The following is an 18,065-nucleotide window of genomic DNA, read 5'->3' on the forward strand; positions in this document are numbered from 1 at the left end:
ATGTTCTACTTGCCTTGTTATTTGGTGCTCCGATTTAGAAGCAAGAGACGGCGAATACCAAGGCTGAGTTAGATGCCCAAACCTTATTGCGGCTGGAGAGGATGGGAGGAAATCATGGCACAGGAGGCTCGATTTGAAACCTCAAAGTATCCGCATAGACTTTGAGATTCTAAATACTTAGGGTGAAAGCAGTCTGATGCCAAGAACAAGGATATGTTTCCAGGCAGCGTGGCAGCGTGGTCACAGCATAGTCAAAAATGCATTTGTTTCCTTTTAACCTTAGTGCTGTGAAATCGTTCTGAATCAAAGAGAGTTGAAAAGCACACAAAGAACACACACACACACACACACACACACACACACACACACACACACAGTAAACTATAACAGACTTCATTTTCTCAGGCTCAGCTTCAAAACTTACTGGCTCACAATTGTGACATAGGCTTTAATGCTGTTCAGACAAATGACAAGTCCCTTGGTGTAAAAGCAAATATCAAATTAGAAATGGGTCTGTTACCACATTCACCACCGAGACAACAGGTAAAGGGGTATCTAAGTCAGTACAGACATATCTCAGCAGTGTTGCTAATAGGTCACAAAGTTGATGAGGCATTCCCACTGTGGAGAGGAGGCCTGCTTCCCCTCCATAGAGTACCACATTCATTTCTTTTTGGTCAGTATTAGGGGGTCTGGGGATCCCCTGGATTAATATTTCTTTCCCCCCACTGAATTCACTGCAGTCTTTCCTTTTAAGTAGGCCAGCCTCTGTTATGAATTCTCTGACAGGTGGGACAGTAGGACACGTGAGTCATTGTGAACACTGCAGGAGATGTATTGCTGCCAATCGGAAAGGTGTGCTTCTCCATGCAGACCTAAAATAGCCTCAGATGACAGAGACAGTAGATTAGCTTCTTAAGCACCAAGCAAGTGGGAAGGGGTGCTTGAAAACAGCAAGAGCACAGATATCTAGACACCCAAAATCAGCCCTATTGGCTGAAGCAGCGAGTAAGGGAAGATCTGGGATAGACCCTCCCATACTCAGAGCACACAGTAGCTCAGAGAGAGAGAGAAAAAAAATCCTATGAAGAAGTCTGACATGTCAGGCCAGGAGATGACATACATTTCAATTCACTACTATATCATAATGAGGCTACTCATTCTCAAAAGTTGGGAGACATCATAGAACAGTGGCAGGGAGTCAAGAAGACCCAGGTTCAAACCTTACCTGGATAATTCACTGGCTATATGGGTTTTAGAAATTATCTAAAATAAAATCAAGGCAGCTGGATATGGTGACACAAGTCTGCAATCCCACCCCTTAGGAGAAGGCAGGGGAAGCCTGAGCTATGCAGGAAGACAACTCTGGAAAGGCAATGATGCTATATAAGAGAGATAATGGAAAAAGATACCACCTAGTGAGTGCCTGCTGCGGAGTTGGAGCTGCACACTTTCAGAAAGTTTCCTTAGATGAGCTTTTGCGAGACATGATGTGTTGGGGTGGAGGAGTAAATTACAAGGACCTGGACAAGATGTTCCTGGTTAAGGAAACTGGAAAGTTGTCTTACAGTCTGAACGCATCATGACAAGCAGAGTATAAATGTGAAAATCTATGTGCCATTGGGAAAGTATCAGAATCAGATAGAATTTGACATGTTTGTTAAAATCTGCTAAGTGTAAGACAAAGCAGTAACTAAATGTTACTAATGCTGCCCAGTCATCTTATCATAGGTTTATTCCTGTAGTCTTTGCTAAGTCGGGGTTTTTTGTTTTTTTTTAAAGATCTAGTTGTTTTTATTTTATGTTTATGGATGTTTCACCTATAAGTATATGCGCTATGTAGTGCAGTACTCATGCAGATTAGAAGAGGGCATCGGATCCCCTAGAACTGGGGTTACATGGGATGTGAGCTGCCATGTGATGCTGGGAATCCAGTCCAGGTCCTCTGCAAGATCAGCCAGCGCTCTTAACCACCGAGCCATCTCTCCATCTCTCTTAAGCATGGTTAAGTCGAATCTATTCTACACGTCTTGTAAATACTGCTCATCCTATCCATCTTACTTTGATAGTTGAAACCTTTGACTATATTCAAATGGAGACAATTATTCTGCATTCTTTGCTTTCCTTTCTCATCCTGAGAAGTGGATGAAAACCTTATCACCCCGCCCCCCCCTCCGCGCGCTTCACAGCACCTGTCGCAATATTAAAGACTAGCCAATACAAACCAATGGGCAATGAAATATTAAACGTAGCTGGCCTGTTTTGCTCAATGAATCTGGGATCTTTGGTTCGAAAGTAAAAGAGTTATAAAATTTGAATCCTTTAAACCATAAATCTTGATGAAGACTATTTTACAGGCCACTGGTTAAACCCGTTTTATCCTGGGGCATTGTGGCAAAGCAAAAGCCACCAGGTTGAACAGTAGATGCGACAGCAGAAAGCTTTCTCCCCCGGGTAGGGTCCCACAGAGCAATTTCCTCTTGCAATGTTCCAAATGAGCCGGGCGGCTCGTGTGCGAAAGTGCATGGGTCTGCTGCGCTACAGTTCAGCTCGTGGTGTAGGTGTACAGGGCAGAGCGCCACCGGTCCCTCCAGGGCCCCGGGAATCAGGGATCCATCAAACTCTCCGCATCTAACTTTGTCTAACAAACCCTCCTTGAAAACACTACAAGGCAGGAGGTGCACGTAGCGTGGGGATGCCGTCAGCTGCTGGCGAGACGGCTCTCCTCCCCCACCTCTTCCTCAGAGGGAAGCGACCCGACGGTGCGGCCCCGCCCAGCCCCACCCACCGGCTCCACAAAGCCACTGCCCAGGCGCGCGGGTCTCTCGGGGCGAGAAAGGAGGGGGAGGTTGAGCAGAGCTGGTACCTTAGGAAGAGGCCGCGATGCCAAAGCCCGGGAACACCCGCAGCATCGCACTGCCGCCGCCAGCTCCTCCACCCGGGGCCGCCGAATTGCGCCCTCCCTGGTGCCCGCGCCGCGCTCTGCCGCTGCGCTCGCTCGGCTGCCCGGCGACCGCCACTGTCAAGTGCAGCCCCGCCCCCGGCGCCGGCCCAGTCACCCGCTCATTGGCTGCGGGAGTGCCTGGCTCCGCCTCTCGGGGGCAGGCCCTCTCCAGGGGCGCGCTGGAGGGTGGGGACCCAAACTGGGCGAGGCTTCCTGCGGGCACCAGGAGCTTCTGCTTTGCCAACCCAGAAATAGACAGCTCCAAAGAAAGGCGAGAGAGGAAGCGTCTTCTCCAGGGCGAGGGCCATGGCTCCACCGGACGGGTTCCCTAGGGTGGAATATTGAAATCGTAGCTAGAGGGCTGGGGGCTGGGTGGTTTTGTGGGCTTGCCTGTCAAACTAACTTGAAATTGTTCTCACATACCTCAACTCCTTCATCCTATGAAGAAGCTAAACCAACTTAAACAACCTGCCCGGCCAAGGTCATTGAGCTGGTTGTTCTGTTGTAGACTTAGACGGAGATTGTTCTAACGTACAATGTGCTGTCTAGCAAGTAGTTAATTGAAGCACTATAGTGATCGAAGTGGAGCAGAGGTTGCTGGGTGGGGCGGGGGGAGCACAGAATTGCGAGTGCTTGCTAGTGAATAGGCATTATTTGGGAGAGGTACGAGCAAACTGCACTCCACCCCCCCCCCCGTTGGCTCTGAACACCTGCCTCTTGACTGTGTTATAAGCCCCTGGATTGTCCATTTTAAGTAGTGAATTTTTTATAGTTATCTCTCAATAAAATAGTTAGAAAATGTATTGAGTTGATAGCGTTCAATAAAACCCACATGGATCTGTAGAGTGCGTCACAATTTTGTCCATGGTGGGCAGAAATATGATTTATGTGCTGGCTTCCACCCAAGCATCAGTAACTTACCTCCATCTTCACCAAAGATTCAAATGTGTCTCAGTCTTTAGGGTGCCCAGCCCGGGGATGGTGTGTGTGTGTGTGTGTGTGTGTGTGTGTGGTGTCGTTAATAAAACAAGGTGACAATTACTGTAAGAAAGGAAGCTAAGTGCTAGACCCAGAGAACTGAAACCAGAGGAAGGCTCTGGATCCAGTCATGGCTGAGCAGTGGTGGTAGCTAAGCATGACAGGTGTGGCAGTTAGCCCAGCTGACCAGCCATGGGACAGAACAGAAATGGCCCAGAGACAGGTAGCTTACTAAGAAGTAAATTTGAGGCTCTTCCTGGGTTTCCTTAACTCCTCACAGCGTGTGATATTGGTAACAGGGCTGATTTAAGCCCATTTTGTCACCTGTAGGATCAAGGGAAGCACCCATTGTACGGTTTCAACATAGAGAATAGAAGCAGTTTTCTGAATTCTCTCCCAGGAACTGGAGTGGAGTGGGCAGAGCTCAAGGCCTTGACTTCTGAGTGCTGGAGGTGACCATGCATTCCCTGTTCTTTATCTTGTCAGTCTATGGAGTTGGGAATCTTCCTCAGATATACAAAGTACTCAGAAGCATTCAAATTGGCTGGTGGCCTGTTTATTTATTGATTGAGAAGTAGAAATATGACAGAAAAAAAAACATAGCTACTCATCTAACTCCCTAGCAAACCCCTGGATCCTGGTCTGTGTATGCATCATTGCTGGACTGGAGAGACCACTTAGCAGTTAAGAACCACTGGCTGCTCTTGCAGAGGACCTGCGTTCAGTTTCCAGCACCCACACTTCGGGGGCTCACAGCCCTCTATGACTCCAGTTCCGGGAGCTCTAAAGCCCTTTTTGGCCTCTGCAGGCATTGCATGAATGTGGTTCATGGACACATACTCAGGCAAATGCCAGGTGCAATCATCAGCATGCCCACATTAGCTCCCTTTGCATCCACATCTCCTTTCATCCCAGGTGAGAGTCTAAACCCCTTTAAAAAGCAGGACTTGTACTGTGTTTTGATAACCTTATTTTTCTCTCTTCACTTGTCATCCTGTCCTGTTCTCATCCTTTTTGGAGTTGGGGTGAACATCCAATCTAGTTTTATCATAGACAGGAAATTCATTTCCCCACACTAACAGGCTACAGTGCTGACATGCACTAAGAAATTTAGAAACTAATTGGCCCATGTTGCATACCCACTCCCGAGCTTTGGGACAACTGCAAAATCACTAGAGAATTACGTCAACACTTTCTGTGTCTTTAACAAGCTATGGGTTGAATGCTAAATCTAAATGCTTGAAATTTAACTTAGTCTTGGTCTAAGAAACCACAGTGTTACCATGTTAGCAGTAAATAGTCTAAATATTTGGGAGAGAAAAAAATTGATAGTTAATGTGGGATCTTTAATCTCTGAGATTAAATTCCTACGCAGTAATTTTTTTCTTGTTTACATTCTCTTTCTGGGATCATGGATATTAGGCAAACACTCTCAAGTTAGTCACATCCCACTCCCTCTTATCCCTTTTCAATACCTCTTCTTAGGCCCACGTGTTCTTTTGTTTTGTTTTGTTTTTTTTTTAAGAAAATTCTTCCACAAGAGTCTTAAATATAACAAACAGCATTATAATAGACTGTCTCTAGGTTTCTGTGCAGAAATCCGGGACTCCAAAAGAATGAATGCGTATTAATCTCCCAAGAGTCAAAAGCTCAGGAAAAAAAAAAAAAAAAAGGAGAAGGTTGCAGCTATTTCTCTTGCAGGAGCAGATGCTGTCTCGCCCCAGGGAGTTATGGGTCGGAAGAAATGAGATAATAAAACTACACAGAGATAATAAAACTACACAAGCTACTTTGTGAATGCTATCAAATGGTATTAGCACTAGCTGTGTAGATCTGTAAATAAATAAATACATCTCACTCCTAGAACCAAGCACAAACGTACCTACTACAGTTTTCTCACTCTAGCCAGCGAAAGCTAATTTGAATAAAAAGACTGACCTAATTGAGCCCCACATGGTAGCCTGTGGGAATGAGAAAGGGTGCTACTGGCTTGGCTTAGCTGGCTGTCAGCTGTCAACTCTGCCCCACAGCTGTAGCTGTGCAGCCTTCTCCGGCAGGCTCCTTCCTCTACAAGGTCACTAGCCAGAGTTATGGGCACAAGCATCTGCTGTCCCTTACTATGCTTATGGGATTTGTGTCTGTAGATGAAAGCCAAGCAAAAACAAGACCATGAGGTGACCAAACTGCTTCCCTGACAAGCTGTTTGCCTCCTGGTGCTTTCAGCCCCCTAGCTGGGGTTCCTTGCTGTTCTAGGAACATCAGCTCATCTTGCAGACAGGAACCATATCAACACATAGAGATAATGTAATAGTAATTAAAAATGACTCGGATGTGTAAATGTGAAACTGTGAAGTTTTAAAATTAAAAAATAAGCAACAGCAACACTCTTTAAACAATTAATGGTAGACAGCACTCTCCTAGGTGAAATAAGACTACACGGCCTGTCTGGGATGACTTGGAGAGCATGATGATGTAGAGGGATGCAGAGGTGATGGGGAAACATGGACAGGGCAAAGGTCTACGAAGCAGAGGAGCAAACATCCCATGCTGAACAAATGGCACTGGAAAAGTCACGGCATGGAAAGGTGTGCATTGGTGTCAGGGAAGAGTGGACTGTGTCAATGAGGGGATGCCCAGCGATGAAGCCTGAAATGCACACTTCTGTTAACCTAGCCCACTTGTCTCTGCTTTTATATATTTCCAGATTTACGCCCTGGGAAACCAGATACAGACTTTAGCGAGAACAGACACAGGCTTGAAGTATCCCAGCAATCACCATAGAGAAAATGAAAATTAACCATTTTCATGTTATGTGAAGGGAGGGAAAGCATAATATGCAATTATTCAGAATCTCCAATAAAGAGGCTCTTCTGTGAACAGAAAGAATAGATATCCCAAAGGCAGATACTCTTGTGAAATGTGACTGGGAACACAGCCAAAACTTTACATTAGGATGACAGCCCTTCCCTTTCTTGTGGAAAACTTTGGAGTAATTACTCACCAAAGCTGACAATTGTGGCTCTGGTCACCTTAGAGCAGTGGTTCTAAACCTGTGGGTTGTGACCACTTTGGGGTTGCATATCAGATATCCTGCATACCAGATATTTACTTTATGAGTCATAATAGTAGCAAAATTACAGTTATGAAGTAGCAAAAAAGTAATTTTATGGTTAAGGTTCACCACAACATAAAGTGTAGCAGCATTAGGAAGGTTGAGAACTACCGTCACAGAGGATGATAGAAGAAAGCACACCCCACAGATGTGTGCTCGTAAACGTAAACATGAAATCATCTTTAAGATGAATAATTTAAAGGTTTTTCTTGCCGTATCTAGACATCTCTTTAAAAAAGAATTTTAGCTATCTCTCTACCCCTTTTGCTTACTTATATTACTATCATCACAATTTTTTTCAACCTGACACATATTTAGGAAGAAGAACTCTTGCCTGGGGAATTACCTCAATCAGATTGGTCTGTGAATACCTATGTGGCATTTTCTTGATTGCTGATCAGAAATAGGTGATCCCAGTCCACTGTGGGCAATACCATCCCTGGGAAGGCAGCCTGGTCTGTATAAGAAAGGGAGCTGCTGGGGGGGGGGGAGCTGGAGGGATAGCTCAGCTGTTAAAGGCTAGGCTCACAACCATAAATATAAGAAAGGGAGCTTGGAAGTTGGAGAGATGACTCAGGGATTAAGAACACTGTCTGATCTTTCAGAATATCAGAATTCTACTCCCAGCACCCACATGGGGGTTCACAATGTCTGAAACGCCAATCTCAAGGGATCTGATGCCCTCTTCTGGCCTCCACAGGTACTGCAATACACGTTACACATACTTGCAGGTAGACAAAACCACAATATATCACCTAGAAATAAATGAAACCCCAAAATTGTTGTTTGTATATAAAAATTAAAGGTAGGTAAGCAAGCTAAGGAAAGCAAGCCAATAAGAAACTTTCCTCCATGGTTCCTGCTCCAAATTTTTTCAGGTGTGGAGTGCAATTGGATCATATAAGCCAAATATATCCCTCCCTCCCCAAGTTGCTTGGTCTCAGTGCTTATCAGCAACAGAAAGCCAACTAGAACAGCTAGCTAAAAGTATATATATTTTTTTCTAACTCTTTATCTGTGAGAATTCTATTTCATGGCAGCAGAAATTTGTGGGAAGGAAATTGACATATTGATCTTTGAAGAATTTGGAGGAGTTAATGCTCTCCAGAGATGATAAAATTATAAAAGTAAACCTCATTTTTCCAAACAAAAGCAAAGGTTGTTACTGTAACAGTGACTCTAGTAATGACCTAGGGCAGTTAGTTGCCATACAAACTTTGACTAGAGCACAGGTGCCTCCAGAGTGATGCAAAGATCACTGAAAAGCAGATGTCCCACCATCCCTCTGGCTTTCCCCAAGTAGGATCACAGATCAGAAAGACATCCATCTAATGTGAATGTGACAGGTTGCTAATTGCTTCCCAAATTAGCAAACCATCCCCCCAACTTCTTTCCATTACAAGGCTTTAGCTGTTTGTCAAGCAGTTGGGGTAGAGACCCTACTTCCTAGATTCTATCAAGGCTAGGTATATCTGCTATGTTCAGACCCTAGATTGCTTCCTCCCTCCCAACACCCATCCCCTCCTTTCCTTTCCTTTCCTTTCCTTTCCTTTCCTTTCCTTTCCTTTCCTTTCCTTTTCTATAGGATTCAGAAGGTAAGAAAGTTGAACCAAGAGGAGGTAGAACAGTATGGCAGAGGGACCCAAGTCCCAAGAAGACATCATGAAGGACTATGCATTTGAAAGCAACAACTACCATTTTCTTTCTGAGCCACTGAGTCTTTAAGTCTCATGTTATAACATATTAGGTTAAACCTACTTTGTATGACATATAAACTTTAATGAATTTTGTGCTTAGGTTACTTTAAACTTCAAATTTGTAGCCAGGAAAATAACCTTAAATCACCCTGATTAAACAAAGGATACAAGCTAGATATACTTTGTTTGTAGTATATCATAAGTTGGGTTTCAAAATTTTAAAATGATTTATTTGCTTGTATTTTATATACATTGATATTTTGCCTGTATGTGTGTCTGTGTGAGGGTGTCAGATCTTCTGGAACTGGAGTGACAAGAAGTTGCAAACTGTCATGTGGGTGCTGGGAATTGGACCCAGTCCTTTGGAAGAGCAGCCAGTGCTCTTAACCATGGAGCCACCTCTCCATCCCCCCTTTTTTAATTTAAATGGTCTTAGTAAAGCTAATGTCCAACTACAGTTATTAGTGTCCGACTACTTATGTATTTATACCGCTGCATGCCACCTGCAAACCTTTGAGCTAGCAGCATCTGTGTGAGTAGGGCAGAAAACCAAGTAACCAAGTTGGGCAATAGTCTATGCCACTGTTTCAGATAACCAACAGCCATGGACTAAGTAAGCCAGGAAAGAAACGTGCATGTGCTTCCCTCTTAAGATACAGATGCATTGTCTGCACTAGTCCATTTTCTATGGCTGCCACAGAAAGCTACAGGTAATTTAGAGAGAACCCAGATGTGTTTGGCTAATGGTTACGGACACTGAAAGTCTCTTCTGGGAGTCCTTGTCACTGCTTCCAAACCTAGTGAATTGAAGAACAAAAAAAGGCAGGAAAAGAGAGCGGAGGAAGCCCCATCATGCTTTGTAGGAACCCGCTTTGGTGAAAATGAACTCGCTTCTCTGAGGACAAGAATGACTGACTCATCCTTAGGACCTTTTAGGCTTCATGTACCAATTTTGTGATATTTGGAATTGTCATTGTTTGAATAGGTATTGTTTTCAACCACCGCCCCCCTCAATGGGTTGTCAACTTGAGTGGTTAGCCCCTAGCTGGTGATGCTAGTTTGGGAAATTGTGGAGGTGGACCACAGTGGGCAGGTCCTATGGGGAATATTGTCCCTGTCCTCTGAGTGTCCGCTCCGGTAGGCGATGAAGTGAAAAGCTCTCTTTTGCCCTACACTTCCACGGGCGTGACGTCCTGATCAAAAATGAGGAACAGATAATCACATCTGGGCCCTCTGAAAACAGGAACCCAACTATATCTTTCCCTCAGTCAGTTGTTTCTGTCTGGTACTCTGGTCACAGTGATAAATGTAATTAATATGGGAACAGGGGTGCTCTTATTTGCAGACCTCCCTCTCCAAAGCTGTCATGCAGAAACTTCCGTTCTTTCCTACAGATTGTTTCCTCATTTTCCAGGGCTTATGTAAGTGAGTGAGTGTGAACCACAGCGACTTTAGCCATTCTCCTGGAAGAGAAAGAAACACAAGAAAAAAACCTACGAACAATTTCCCTGAGCAGAGAGTACTGTTATTTCCTGTTCATTGGCAGCTGCATTGGGATATTTGTCTACCCTAGGGCTTGGTTACTAGGAAAATCATTGCTGGTCTCCCTTCATTAGGGAAAGCTGCTTGCTTCTGTTTATGTCACTCAGGGACCGTACATCTACAGTGCCCGGGTCTATCAATTCATTAAGGCTTGCAAAGTAGCAAAGCTCATCTTCTGCCATGGTGGCCTCATTTTTTTTTACTCGAATTACTTGTAAAATGGTACACTTGTTCTAACCCAGTATTTGACTTCCTGGGGATACAGTTTATATAATTAAGGCAAAATAAATACTTATATGTCCATTTATTTACTAGTTTCATGGGCCGTTATTGTCCTAATTACCCCAGGAACCCTACCCATCACCACTTCCATTAATAGTATCATGCAGCCTGAGTTTAAAGGTGTTGATAAGTTCTAGTTTAGGGAGGCACCTTTACTTCTAACACAAAACACAGAACATTCACACACCACCCCAAGTTCAAGTCTGAGGATCACCCAAATGCCCAAGTTATGATAACCCATTAGAGCGATTCACAGAACCGCCTGAAACTCATCATGTTTATGGATCCAGTATAGCACAGCACAACCTGACAGGGAAAGGCCCAAAGAAGCAGCAGCCAGGAGTCCAGGCGGGTTCCTTGTACATGGCTTCCCTTTGTCTTCTCCCAGGGAGATATGCATGTTCTAGCTTCTCACGAGAGCTCTCCTTTCCTGTCTCCCCTTCTTCCTTTACACCTGCACCCCCATTTTTTTTCACATAAGGCCAAGGTCCAGCTTTATGAGCTAAACTAGCCCTTAATTGAGTCCAGAAGCCCCACCTCCAGATTCTATTTCTGTGTTAGAATATGAATTTTAGTAGAACACAAGCATTTCGTTTGCTAATGGGCTTCAAAGACAGGAAACAGGTGATTATCTACTCCCCACAAATTTATTTGAGAATTTATATGTATGCATTCACTTTCCTAGGATGAGCATTGACTCTCATTACAATTCAAAAGAGATCAGTGACCCAAATTTTTAGAATCATTGTCACAAACTATGAGCTCCTTCAGAAACAGCATGTGTCTTGTTTTCCTTTTGATATGCAAAAATGGTGAGGGTGATTTGAATGCTTTTCTTAGGAAATATGAAAACAAGGATGATTTTTAAAAGATAAAAGATTTCTTTCCTTTTTTCTCTTTCTGTTTGATTTTCAGTTTGAACTTGAGAAACAACCCCAAGTGTGCTTGCCCATGTGAAGACTGGGTTACAGGAGTCTGATTAGAGCAGGGTGTGGCTGTTAGAAACAGTACTTGGTGCCAAATGGAAGCTTGCATCAAGTTAGGACAAGAATTCCAACCATTTTTCACTTAAAGTCTCCAGTGGGGGCTGGAGAGATGGCTCAGTGGTTAAGGACACTTGCTGCTCTTCCAGAGGACCTGAGTTAGGGTCTCAACATCTACAACAGGATGCTCACAATGCTTATAACTCCATCATGATGGTCACGGACTCTCACCCTCTGGAACCATGAGTCCCATTAAACATTTTCCTTTATAAGTTCCCTGTATCATAGTGTCTTGTCACCACAATAGAAAGCTAAGACATATGGTTTCTGATTTGAGGCTATGCTTTAAAAACTCTCCTAGCCCCACAATAATTGTAAATGTGGAGTTTATAGGAATATTGTGAAAATATACCCAAATTACAAGTTTTCAATGTGTCTCAGAGTCGACAAGTGAATTTAGATGAATTTGAAGATGCTATTAATGAGTTGTTAGAAATAAATAAAGGGATAAAGGGGCAGGGATTTGGCTCAGTGGTGAAGCCCTTGCCTTGCATGCATGAGGACCTGGGATCAACTGTCAGTACTACAATAAAGAGATAAATAGAAAATTCTCAGCATCTCTTCTGGGGGAAGGGGGTCAATTTTAGATTCCATCATAGTTCAGAGGAAGGTGGTGGTGTAATAGAAGGCAAGTCAGCAGCAGCCCGATTGTCGTGAATTAGATTAACATATTAACAAGGTCGATTATCATCTATTTATACACCAGAGCATGCATTTAAAATCTCAGAGCAATGTGTAATCTTCAAAAAGAGAGTCTCAATTCCTCTAAAAATAAAGAAAGGAAAGCTGAAAAGTTGCACTTCATCAAAAGCAGTGGTTCTCAACCTGTTCATCTTGACTTGACCCTCTGGGGTTGCATGACTCTTTCATAGGGGTCAAAAATCAAATATCCTTCATAATCAGATACTCACATTACAATTTATAACAGTAGCAAAATGACAGTTATGAAGCAACAATGTGATAATTATATGGTTGGGGGGGATTCACCACAACATGAGGAGTTGTATTAAAGGGGCACAGCTTAGGGATGTTGAGAACCACTGATCTAAAGTGATATAAGTATGCTCCTTCAGTATTTGGATATTCCAAGGAACAGCTGGGTGAGGAAGTATTCAGGAGGCAGAGTAATCATATGTTTGTGAGTTCAAGGCCAGACTGGTCTACATAGTAAGACCCTGTCTCAAAAATATATTTTTAAAGTGACCTTGAAATTATATTTGTTTTTTATTATGCTTTTCATCATTTATCACTTGTTCTTCATAGATATTTTTTCTATTTTGCCCTTTAAACAATTATTTTATTTAATATTCATATGTGTGCTTGGGTCAAATCCACCTCATAGTCTTTCCTCTCCAGTTTTTCCTCTATCCCTCTACTCTTTCTGACTCCCAAGTCCATGTGCCCCTTTTTGATACTCATTGAACCCACTTCGTGCTGCCTGTATGCACACACATGTAGGACTGGAGAAGGGCAGATCCTCAGCCTGCATCCCTGAAGAAAACTGACTCTCCATTCCCAGTTAGCCTTCAATTGCCAATAACTGCTCAGCCTGATGTGGTCTTCATGAGCCCCTCCCTATCTGTGCTGTGATTTTGTCTGGATTGCTCTTGTACTGGTCTCATGCATGCAGTCACAGCCACTGTGACTTCACGTGTGCAACTGCACTGTCATACCTGGGAAGCACTGTTTCTCCACAGACAACTTCCTCTGACTCTTATAATCTCCCTCCCTCCATCCCTCTCTCCCTCCCCCTCTCTCTCCCTTCTTCTATCACTGCCTTCCTCCCTCCTTTCTTCCCTTCCTCCCTCCCTCCTTCTTTCCATCCTTCTTCCTTTTATTATTCTGAGACAGGATCTCTACACAGTCCTGGCTCTCTTGGATCTTAGCTATGTAGATCAGACTGGCCTCAAATTCAGACATCCATCATCCTCTGCCTCCTGAGTTCTTGGATTAAAGGTCTCCCTGGTCTACAACGTGAGTTCCAGGACAGCTGGGACTACACAGAGAAACCCTGTCTTGAAAAACAACAACTAAAACGAAACAAAAAAGTTATTAATGAATAATGTGCATTAATTTCTGTCATTCTGTTTTGTGGTGTTTCTTTAGACCTCTTAGATTAACTGTTCTGGAATTATTTATTTCTTGTGATCTCTTGAGATATTTATCCTTGTCTTCTGATTGAAGTATTCATTCACATAACTTCTATAGATCTGTTTTTATCATGGAACATTTTTATTTCTCCTTCAATTTTAATAGCTAGTTTCCCTGGGTATAAAAGTCTGGGTTGACATTCATGGTTATTCAGAACTTATAACACATCTTTCTAGGTCATTCTAGCTTAAACTTTCTGTCACATAATCAGTTGTCATTTTGATAGACCTAAGTAGCTGAGCTTTCTCTCACACAGCTTTTAATATTCTTTAAAAAAATCCCTTCTTGCTTTTAGTATTTTTAACTATAATAAGTCATGAGATATCACAGGAGCTCCTTTTTTTGACTATATTTGGAGTTGTGTTAGGATTCCTGTACCTGGGTAAGCATATTTTTCCTTAGGCTTGGGCCGTTTTATTGAAAATATTCTCTATGCCTTCACTGTGACATTCTGCTGTCTTCTGTACCCATAATCTGAAAAATAGATCTTTTCGTGGGATCTGGGAATCCTTGCCTGTGAACCTGTAACAGTGGCCACGCCCTTTGGGCGTGGTTAGAGGTGAGGACATGACCCCGAGGTAGAGGAGAAAGGCACAGAAGCCCCTTGGGTGGCAGAGAGCCTTGGAGAGGCAGGGTCTACATCCTTGGAGCAGGAATGTGGTGACAGTTACTTACTGTTATCTGTGTAAGTTCATCCCCAATAAACACCTATTTATCATTCATTTTGGTTTGGTGAACTCATTATAACTCCGAGCCTTCACCTCCCATTTTCTGTTAATATTTCTTCTTAAATCTATTGTTGACCTTTACTGATTGTTCCAGTTCCTCTTCCTTGCCTCCCATCCTTGATTCTGTTTTCTATAGGACCGATTTTGTTGCTGGGGATTTCTACTGGGCTTTTAATTCAGTTTAGCTGAGTTTTCATTTCCAGCATAGTGTGTCAGTTTGAGTTTTCTTTAGCAATTTTATTTTTCATTTTGTATCTTGGATTGGCCTCTCTATTTCATTCACCTTTTCATTTTTAAGTTCTTGGAGTAAATTTGTGCCTTCTTTTAATTACTTGAACACACATATAATCTTGAATTATTTGTCTGGTAGTCCCTCCAAACCAGCAGCTTTGAACTAGCCCAACAACTCATTACAATGAACGTTTGCAAGTAAAGCTGCCAGGACGAAAGGGTACATTGCAGCCTCCAATGCCACTGAGACAATGAAGAGGTGATGGAGACGCTGGAGCTAAGTGTTTTTTACTGATTTTTTTTAAATTAATGTTTTTATTTTCTTTTGTGGGGCTGACACACTGCAGATATGGAGGGGCTGGGAAATGAGTGGGTTGGGTGCATGATGTGAAATTCCCAAAGAATCCATAAAAATGCAAGTTAAAAAACCATTATGTAAACATATGTGTGGTAGTTATGTGACCGTGAGTGCAGGTGCCCGCAGGGGTCAGAGATTTGGAAACCTCGAAGCTGGAGTAACCAACAGCTGTGAGCCTCCCAGTGTGGGCACCTGCAACAGAACTTAGGTCTGCTTTGACAGTAAGACATGGTATTAACCTCTGAGCTGTCTCTCCAACCCCATCATCGTCCTGTAGTAAGAGGGTGTTTTGTTTGTTTGTTATTGGTAATTTCCCCCCACAACTTTATCAGAAGAGTCAAATTTAGTAATAAGGGCTAATAAAAAACAAAAGGCATAATGGTCAAAATGAATCACCATGGGGATGGTTAGATACGTAGGAATGTGCAGAGACTTTACGCCACTAACAACATCTTCAGTCATGTGACTAACGAGAAGAGGAAATGCATCTGGAAGGAAATGTGAACAGCAATTCTTAGGAATCTCATAAAAAATTTAGAGTTTCCCATAAGGGCTCAGATGCTAATTCGATCAATCATGACTTTTTCAGGTTTAAACACAGCACAGATAACCCTGACTGGGTTCTAAGTAAAAAGACATTTTATCATGCTTGGAGTCCTAGCATTTACCATCCTCCCTGTCTCATTGATACACACACAAAAGAGTTAGAAGGTAAGGTCCACTTATGAGAGAGAACTGTGGGCTTTGTCTTCCTGACTGCAGACCATCATCTTGTTTATTCAAAAATTACTGAGAAAATTAATCTGCTATATAGTCATAGGACAATGATACTCTTTCTCCCTTCCTTCCTTTTTATCATTTATTTATTTATTTATTTATTTATTTATTTATTTTAGACAGGGTTTCTCTTTGTAGCCCTGGCTGTTCCGGAACTTGCTCTGTAGAGCAGGCTGACCTGGAATTCAGAGATCTGCCTGCCTCTGTCTCCTGAGCTCTGAGATTAAGGGCATGCAACACCACTGTCCAACTCACTAAACTCATTTCTAATATAAAAGCTCCTCCTGTTTTTTCCAGAAACATTAAGTAAAGTAAAGTAAAAATGTCCAATAGTTACCTACTAAGACACAGACTTGTAGCTATATAAAACCCACAGGTAAGCCACTCAAGTTTATGTTGTTTTTAAAAGGTTTAAAATTTTTTTTATTTTACATGTATATGTTTGCATGTATGTATGTATGTATATATGTATGTATGTTCATGGAAGTGGGTGGCATATCTTGGTAGCCACTGCAGAGGATAAAGAGGAGGTAGGTTTTGGAACGCGGGAACAGAGATAAAGACAGAGAAACCAAGACAGGCAGAGAATGAGAGAGGTACTTAAGAAGCATCAGAACAGATACCTTTACACATAACACAAGTCCACCATCAAGGCCATGATCCCGGATTCCGTCACCCATGTCCCAGGGCTCTGGGGTAGGGCCCAGGATCTTGATTCTTGATTTTCATCAGGTTTCACAGTTAATACTGCTGTGGCTGACTCCTCTGACCTGTAGTTCGAAGAGCAAGGCATCCCAGATTTCTCATCTAACTTGGTCTTCTTTGAATTGGTATCTTAATCGTGACCTCCCTGCCCCTTTCCAGCTCAAGGTGAGAAATGAATTCTCCCAAAGTGGTGGAATCTACAAGGCTGAAATCTTGGTGTTGATGGTCAATGTTTCTTCTCAAAAGCTGGTAGAAACAATTCCTTCTGGTTTCTAGTAGCTTTGGGCATTCAGGTGCTTATTTCAACACCCTTACCATCTCTGCCACCATCTTTACATGGCCAAATTCCTCATATACTCATGTCTGTCCATGTTTCCAATCTCCTTGTGTCCATCAGCCATAGTGATCAACCTAATGGTCTTACTTTCTTTGATTACTTGTGCTAACACTTTATTTTTCAATAAGGTTACAATTACAGGTGCCAGAGGTTAAGGCTCAAGCAGGTATCTTTTGGAGAAGCAGCATCAAGACATAACATTATATGTTTGTGCTTTGGAAAGATGAAACATACCATTAAAATAATGAGAAAATAGTGGCTGGAGAGATGGCACAGTAGTTAAGATCACTAGCTTCTCTTGCAGAGGACCTGGGTCTGATTCCCAGCATCCACATGGCTCCTTTCAAGTATCTGTAACTCAGCTCTAGGTATCCAACACCCTCTTGTGGCCTGTGCTCTAGGTGCACAGACATATGTGTGGGCAAACCACTCACACACAAAACTAAATTAAAGAGTATGCATGAAGTAGTAGCAGTAGGTCACATCTATATTTATCTAGTTTCAATTATTCTACATGAGGATTCCAGTTTTCCAGCACCATTTGTTGAAGGGGTTATTTTTATTTTCCTCTGATATATTTTTTAAAAAGCATTTTTTCTTTTGTCAAAAACCAGAAGCAGGAAACTAGCATGTTGTCTGTTTTAGTTACATAATGCCTATTGGCAATCAATCCCTGCCTTGGAAAAAAAGGACAGATGTCACTAAGTCACCCGAAAGGTGTATATGATGGCGGAGATTTGTGCAGGGGGGAGGGTTCAGCATTTCCTACGGGTTGAGCAATCCTTCCAAGTACCCTCGCTGTGCTTCCACAGGAAGCTTCTAAACTGCTGTCAAATGTAGACCATATATTAACTTACGCTTAATGTGTATTCACAGGTGCTTGGGGATGTAATTCGACAGTCACATTTTGGGGCTGAAGCACAGCTTTCTGGGAATTCTCTGGTGGATGACTGGATGGATTTAGTAGTTCTGTCCTGAACCTTCTTATCCCAGCTTACTGCAGGGTCCCACAAGGATCATTCTGGAGCCAACTGTTGTGCTTGAAAAGCCACAGACTAGTGGCTTGCTTTCTTTTCTTTGGATGACATACTTATTATTGCACAAACTAAATTATAGCACTTTTGAAAGAAATTTAAACAAAGAAATGAAAACATCCATAAACCCCCCATTTTAATACAAT

The 18,065-nt window shown here is 42.7% G+C and overlaps 1 protein-coding gene across 2 annotated transcripts in view; it reads right to left on the reverse strand.

The window, feature by feature from the left end:
* Fry (FRY microtubule binding protein) overlaps positions 1 to 3,010 on the reverse strand; it is a 356,445-nt gene extending 353,435 nt beyond the window's left edge. The window contains exon 1 of one of the 2 annotated variants that reach the window (XM_051205273.1): positions 2,867 to 3,010. The gene's annotated coding sequence lies outside the window, so the exon portion shown is untranslated. The remainder of the gene's footprint in view (positions 1 to 2,866) is intronic. The other variant, XM_051205274.1, reaches the window with a different exon arrangement.
* Positions 3,011 to 18,065: the final 15,055 nt, after the last annotated feature.

Source organism: Phodopus roborovskii, unplaced genomic scaffold (genome assembly GCF_943737965.1).
Source record: "Phodopus roborovskii unplaced genomic scaffold, PHOROB, whole genome shotgun sequence".
Lineage (NCBI taxonomy): Eukaryota > Metazoa > Chordata > Mammalia > Rodentia > Cricetidae > Phodopus > Phodopus roborovskii.